Consider the following 7,098-nt stretch of genomic DNA (forward strand, 5'->3'; position numbering starts at 1 on the left):
TTCAATAGAAAAAGTTCAGCTTATCAGTGTATTTAGTCCTGCGTTCATGAGAACAACTCAGTCACAGATCCATGCATTAGATATGCATGTTCATTATGAGAATTCATCTTATGAATAGCTTCAGTCGTGTATTCCATGCATCAGATATGCGTGTCCGATATAAGAATTCAGAATATCAGTAGTTCCAGTCTTATAGTCATGTTTCAGATCAGTGCATTCTTTCTTAGAGAAACATATCATGTCCGCGTTATTCCATACCTCTAAGCTTCAATATGTTCCTACCCATCATTCGATTATGAATGATCCCAAGGGAGAGATAATGTAAAACCCCGTATTTTCAGGCTAGAGTTTATACCGTCGTTCCTACGTATATAGACCCGAACTGAATAATTCTTGTAACGCCCCGCATTTCGGGCTATAAAATAGACGATGATTTTGATGCGTTGATAATCCTGAAGCAATAAATCCTCTGCCAATATGGCATGTTAATTATTTGTGTAGTATGTGAATCCATTCAAGCTTGAATTTAGACCATAGAGGTCCTTCAACTCAAGGACGAGTTGAAACTATTTCGATCGATTAAGTTTTAGTGGATGTTGTAATTTTTGTCAGCTTCCATTGACCATAAATCTCTGTATATGTCGAATTAGAGAGCATACTATGTGTCAAATGATAGGTCTTTGAGTTAGCTTTCCAACGATATCAATTTTTCTAAAATCCAGCACCCGAGCAATAAGTTATGGCCTTTCAAAGTAGTATGCGTCGCTTAACCAATCGCACATGGCCCCTGGAAAACATAGGTGATAGCATAGGCGGAGCCTATGTAAAGATAGGCGATAGCTTAGGTGGCTCCTATGTAAAGGTTTCAAGTGACTTAAACACTCCGTTTTGGGGGCAAAATGATCCTTTTTCCATCCTTATTTAGCCATAAACACGAAATTTAGTTCCCAAAGACCCCAAAATACACCTTCATTCATCAAAATTGTTCAAGAACTCTCTCTAGGGTTTCAAAATAAAAACTCAAGTAGTTCAATATTCAACCATGGGTTTTAAATACAAATTGAAGATTTGGAATCTTCGCAATGTAGGCTTCAAGAAGCACCCATCACATTCGCATATAGAGGTATGTGGGGTTATCTCAAAATTCTCATGGGCTTTAAAAATTCATGTTTTCAAATGGGGGTTTTGAAATTATGAATATGATTATGTTTTAAACGTTTTATGATATTGATTTGGTCTTTAGGCCTAATTCCAGTGTGATTTGATATATTATATATGGATATGCATGTGTTTCATAATGATGATAAATTGAGAGCATGATTTACACGGACGCCCTCTCTTGATATGATATTGTTTTAAGTTTTCACATGATATGAATCGTTTGAAATCATCTTGAAATTCATGTCATGGAATGTCTTAAAAATATCATGATTTGGATATGGTTTTTGACTTTCAAAGAGAGGGTTGTTTTGTTCATGTTGAAATATGTTGCATATGATGATTGAATGAAGAGAATGATATGATACTGATGACTTGCAAGTCGGGTATGATGATACCCTACATAGTATGATATGTGATTGATTTGAATAAAGTTTGAATGCATTGATTTTCATGAGAAAAAGTGGATACCCGAAGAAGGCGTTTGAGTGAAAGGGCTCATCGCTGGAGATCGTAGTTGCCGATGCGGGTCATATGATATTGTATCCTACATGGGAGGATAATAAAATAATTTGGACATCTCACATGGGAGGATTCCCTGCGGTGTACTCACATGGGGGGTATACCGGCTCCAAATCCTGGCAGCTACTTGGATCGGAGGCTTAGCCGCCAAGCACCAGAGGCGGATTCCACATAGCCGTGGAATTACAATTGTAGGGTATTCCACCTAGCTCAATCGCATTACATTGGTATTGAAAACTATAACATTATGCCCATGTGTTTTTAAATAATTTAATATGAAACTGCTTTATAATGGCACTCACCTATATTGTGTAAAAATATTATATTTCTATTTTGATTTCTCTGCGTACCAGTACTTTTGTATTAACCCCCTCTCCTCCCAGGTTCGGAGGCACAGTCTAGGGATCCAGACAACCAGTAGATTTCTTCCGACAGATCACAGAATCAAGTGGTGAGCCTTCTATATTTCGGAAGGCCTGATGTCTGCATTTTAATTTATCATTTATTAGTTTTGGGTCTACTGGGGGCCTTGTCCCAGTTTTTAGATAGACATTTGTTTTGGTCATGTAGTAGAGATTTCGTAGACGTTATAGAGATGTTGATTGAGATTGTGGGACATTATCCCCCATTATTGTTTTCATATGATTCTTGACCATGTTTCCGTTATATAGTGTATCTTCCGTATCTCTTTTTCATATAAGTCATGTGCATGATTACCAGATAGATAAGGGGTGTTTCGGGCCTTGATGATTCGGAATACTCGTCACGGCTAGGGCCCCGGTTTGGATCGTGATAGTTCTTGAGAGAAAATTTGAGAAAAGGATTATTTTTTGATGAATTGGGGGCTAAATCTGGTGTTACAGACGAAATTTGGGTGAGGTGAAATGACTAAAATGCCCCTAAGAAAACAAACAAAGTCGAAACTGTCCCTCAGTTGACAAGCTGATAGGCTAAAGTAAAATGGGTATAACTCCTTACTCAGATGTTGTATTTGGATGAAACCAATTGCATTGGAAAGAATACTCAAAGAACTTTAATTTTATAGGTAGAAGCTCTCCTAGTTAATTATATTCAGAGAGTTATGATCGTTTGAAATTGACCCTGAAATGCTGAAAACTGGGCAATAGGCTATGCGTTTTGCTACTGTTTTTAAATCCAATCGTAGCCTTATGCATTCCGAAAAATTCCGAAACTTATACGAGATGTACTATGAGATTTTCCAATCATAACGCAACTTGAAAATATAAAAACAGAGGTCAGGAAGGTTTAAAAGTCGTATCCCGAAGATTGCCAGCTAAAATGACTCTAAGTCCTCATTACACTTAGAAAAATTTTCAAGTTTTTAAGTCTAAGAGCACTCTATTAAAGGCTAATCCATGCACGACTTTTACGGGGTGTTACAGTTATCAATTCATTTTTCTTCCTTCATCAATCAATAAGATCTCTTCTATTCTTCCTGTTTCTTCTTAGCGCAAGCTCAACATCAGTGGCTGTCAATGATAGTTAAGCTTCTAATAGACAAATTCTATCAACAACATATCCAACAAAATCTCACACGTAAGTGGTCTAGGGAAGGTACCTAGAGCATACGTAGAGCTTACTCTATAGAGATAAAGAGGCTGTTTCCGTGAGAAATTTTTAGTCACCAGGCGCTACGTTTAGACAAATACTAGTGGATTTGAGCAAAAGCTATTGAGTTCATGTGAATTGATAGATTGTGTTTTTGATCCGCATCTGCTTCTTGCCATTGATTAAACTTGAGTTATAAAAGCAGAAGGAATTTTGTAGCTATTTTACTATTTATAATCATCTTCTCCCAAGGTGGTGAAGTAAACCGGCAAGTGTATCAGCTTGGATCAAGACTGATTCACTTCTTTTCTAACCTATATATGTTGCTCGAGTCGTTTAAAATAGAAGGAATTGTTTTTAAGAGCTTCCCAAAATTGGGGCAGAGCGAGCAACGGTCATAGGCTCATAGGTAAACTAAACTTGTTGCGTAGCTTAGCCAAAATGAGTCATGGCCAAAGAATCACTGACAAAAATGCAGGGTAAGGCTATGTACTATAGACGCACATAGATATGGGCCAACGTCTCGGCACTGAAGGACATTTGAATAGGAAAAATGTGTTGACTTGGCCAACTGATCCATCAGAACTATGAGAAGTATGAGGCAAACCACTAACGAAATCCATGGTGACGCTTGTTATCCAATCCTTTTCCGAAACCCGCATATAAGGGAAGCTTTTAGTGCACCGAACTTGTTGATACTTATAAAAATTTTCTTAACATTCAATCTTGAAAATAAATGTAAATGTTTCAATATTTTTTCATAAACAGTAACTTCTTCCAGTTTTTAAAAAGAGAAAATGCATTGTTTCCACCTAAACTATAAACGAAATTGTTGAGACAAACTCGAACTTAAGGGGATCCTATTATCCCTGGACTAATTAAAACTGTATTTTTGGCAACCTTAGTGCCTGCGTGGCACATACGCATGCCTACGTGGACCTTCAGTGTTGATTCACTGATGTGGTCATACTTGGACATCATAGCTGAGTTGAGATGTAATATAAGCATTTTAGCTCTCACATGGAGTTGAGTTGAAAGATGTGAGTTTGGTTGAACACACACTAAATCTGCATCTCAATAATGTCACTTGTCGAACTTCTATTGACCCTTTTTGTTTCTTCTCAGTGGGGTTCTGATTCAGAAGAATATTAGCAAAGGAGTTCAAGGCCACAAGGATTGAACTCTTGGGATATCACTTCGGTTCCCCTGTCGCAAATTACCACTAAATTACCGGTTTCAAGCAACATATGGCTTCCTAGGAGATGTGATATCTTTGTATTGTAGCATATTTTTGAGATAATATAATTGTAAGTACATATGCATTGAATCGTAAGTGATAATGATATAATATACAGGTTTCCATGTATATTCTCTAATGCATAAAGCCTTGCCACGGCCTTTAGGTGATGGCCTATGAGACTTACAGATAAAAGATGTTGCAAATGTTGTTGAACATACAATTCAACTAAGAGTAACAGAAGTTGTAATGGTAAATGATGATATCCTGAGGGTAAAAGCACATGAGAGGCTTTCTGATAGCCTACAAGTAGCAGAGGGTATTGATCGTGTCCAGAACGATTCACCAAAGATTCAAGTTAAAGGGAAACAAGCATCAAGCAAATCTTTTTTTCAAGATTCAAGTTCAACAAAAGATATTCTGAATATTAAGAACGTTATGGTGGGGCCTGATGATGAAAAGGAAAGGTTGCTACAAGAATTGACTAGAGGCTTCTCTGGTGAACTAAAGGTCATCCCAATCATCGGTATGGGAGGCATTGGCAAGTCAACTATAGCGAAAGAAGTTTACAATGACGTATCCGTTCTACATCACTTTGATGTCCATGCTTGGGCTACCGTATCTCAACAACACGATGTAAAGGGAATCTTGCTAAGTCTTCTGCATTCTACAATCAAATTGGATAACGGAGATAATATGAAAGATGAGGCAAAGCTAGCAGAAATGCTACCGAAAAGTTTAAAGTGAAAGAGGTAATTAATTGTCATGGATGTCATATGGAGTAGTAAAGCATGGGATGATGTGAAAAAATGTTTTCCAATTCAGAACAACGAGAGTAGAATACTGCTGATTACCCGTAACAGTGAAGTGGTTTGTTATGCTGATACAGAGAATCTTTCATTGCAGATAAGCTTCATGGATCAAGATGAGAGTTGGAACTTTTTTTAAAATGCAGCATTTGCAAATGAAACATTACCATCTGAATTCGAGACTATTGGGAAGCAAATCGTTGACAAATGTCAAGGACTACCACTAACAATTGTCATAGTTGCTGGCCTTCTGCGCAAATTTAAAAGGATAATAGAAGATTGGGAAACTGTTGCAGAAAATGTCTTAACTCATTCCATTTCTTTTTTTTGTTGTTATTCTTCAGTCTGTACTCTCAAATCAGAGCTTAAACATTTCAAGTTACTGAGAATCTTGGACTTGGGTCCGATAATGCTTGATAATTTCCCTCCACAAATACTGTACCTGTCCCGACAATTGGGATGCCTTTTAGTTCATCGGAGGAGTCTCTTGTGAGGTCTTCAAGCGTCCTTTTCTTTTCCTTGTCATGTCCAACCACATTGTTCGAAAATCCAGATTAGGTAATTTTTCCTAACTCGTATCTCGTGCCAAGGACCATATCGATGCTTGTCTATCTTTATGATCTTGAATCTTTGCGACTCTTCTTGGACACGGTCAATGTCCTTCACTACCTCTTACGAAGTTTCTCATGTGCTTTTCCTGTCTGCATTTCATCTTCTGCTATTATAGCATATCGTAGTCCAAATTTAATTTCATCTCCAGCGATTTTTGCAAAATATTTTATCCGCGCTTCCAAATCTCTCATTTCCCCATAAAAGAGTCAAAACTTTATAAAAATGGGATGACGACAGCAGCAGATCTAGAATTTTCACTTAGAGAGTCGAAGAATAAAAATATAGTGCCTATTATTTGAACTTGGAACTTCTACCATGGTATTTGGAACAACTACAACAGCAACATACCCTGTGAAATCCAAAACGTGAGGTCTGGAGAAGGTAGAGTGTACGCAGACCTTATCACTACCTCGTGGGGGTAGAGAGGCTGTTTCCGAAAGTATTTGAGAAACTGTTATTTTTGATAAACAACAGTTTATAAAAAACGTAGTGGAGAATACAAGATAATAGTAACTAATACAAGGAAAAACGTAACTAGAAGGAGATAAGATACTAGAACATAGAAAGGATATGAAAGTTTAACAGACGACATAATTGCACAACCCCTTCAATAGGCGACTGCCCCATTTTAACGTGCTTGCGTAACCAGGATCCCAGAGGAAAGCCACCCTATTGTTGGGTTGTAACTTCACCTGCCCAAGTCCACCCAATTGTTGGGTTGTTATTACTGTAATAATCCCATAACGGGGTTCATAACATCTGAAATCTTCAATACTTAGCAAACATCAGTCCGAATCTAATACAAGAATAACTACGGAAGGCACAAAATAATGCAAAACAGTCCACAAAGAGGAATCCGAGGACCCTTTGAGAGTTACTTCGGCCAACAACAATAATACAAGAATTGCAACAATAACAAGAGGTAAAATAACAATAAGAGGATGAACAAGATGAACACAAGACACAACTTTCGGATTCCACAATAACAACAAGATCCCACGGTTACAACAACAAAGAAAAGAAACGATTACATCAAACAAAAGGATAGATAGTTAGACAAAATGAAGGTATAATCTTAAAAACCCAAGATCCTATTCCACTCTTGGACCTTTAACACCAAACACAACAAATACCTAACTCCTACGTTGGTACAAGAGCGACCTCGATCTCCCAAGCATCCAACGTTTCCAA

At 37.5% G+C, this 7,098-nt stretch overlaps 1 pseudogene; it reads left to right on the forward strand.

The window, feature by feature from the left end:
- Positions 1-4,735: 4,735 nt before the first annotated feature.
- Positions 4,736-6,898, forward strand: LOC124895599 (annotated as a pseudogene).
- The last annotated feature ends 200 nt before the right edge of the window (positions 6,899-7,098 follow it).

The sequence above is a fragment of the Capsicum annuum genome, unplaced genomic scaffold (assembly GCF_002878395.1).
Source record: "Capsicum annuum cultivar UCD-10X-F1 unplaced genomic scaffold, UCD10Xv1.1 ctg83186, whole genome shotgun sequence".
Taxonomy (NCBI): Eukaryota; Viridiplantae; Streptophyta; class Magnoliopsida; order Solanales; family Solanaceae; genus Capsicum; species Capsicum annuum.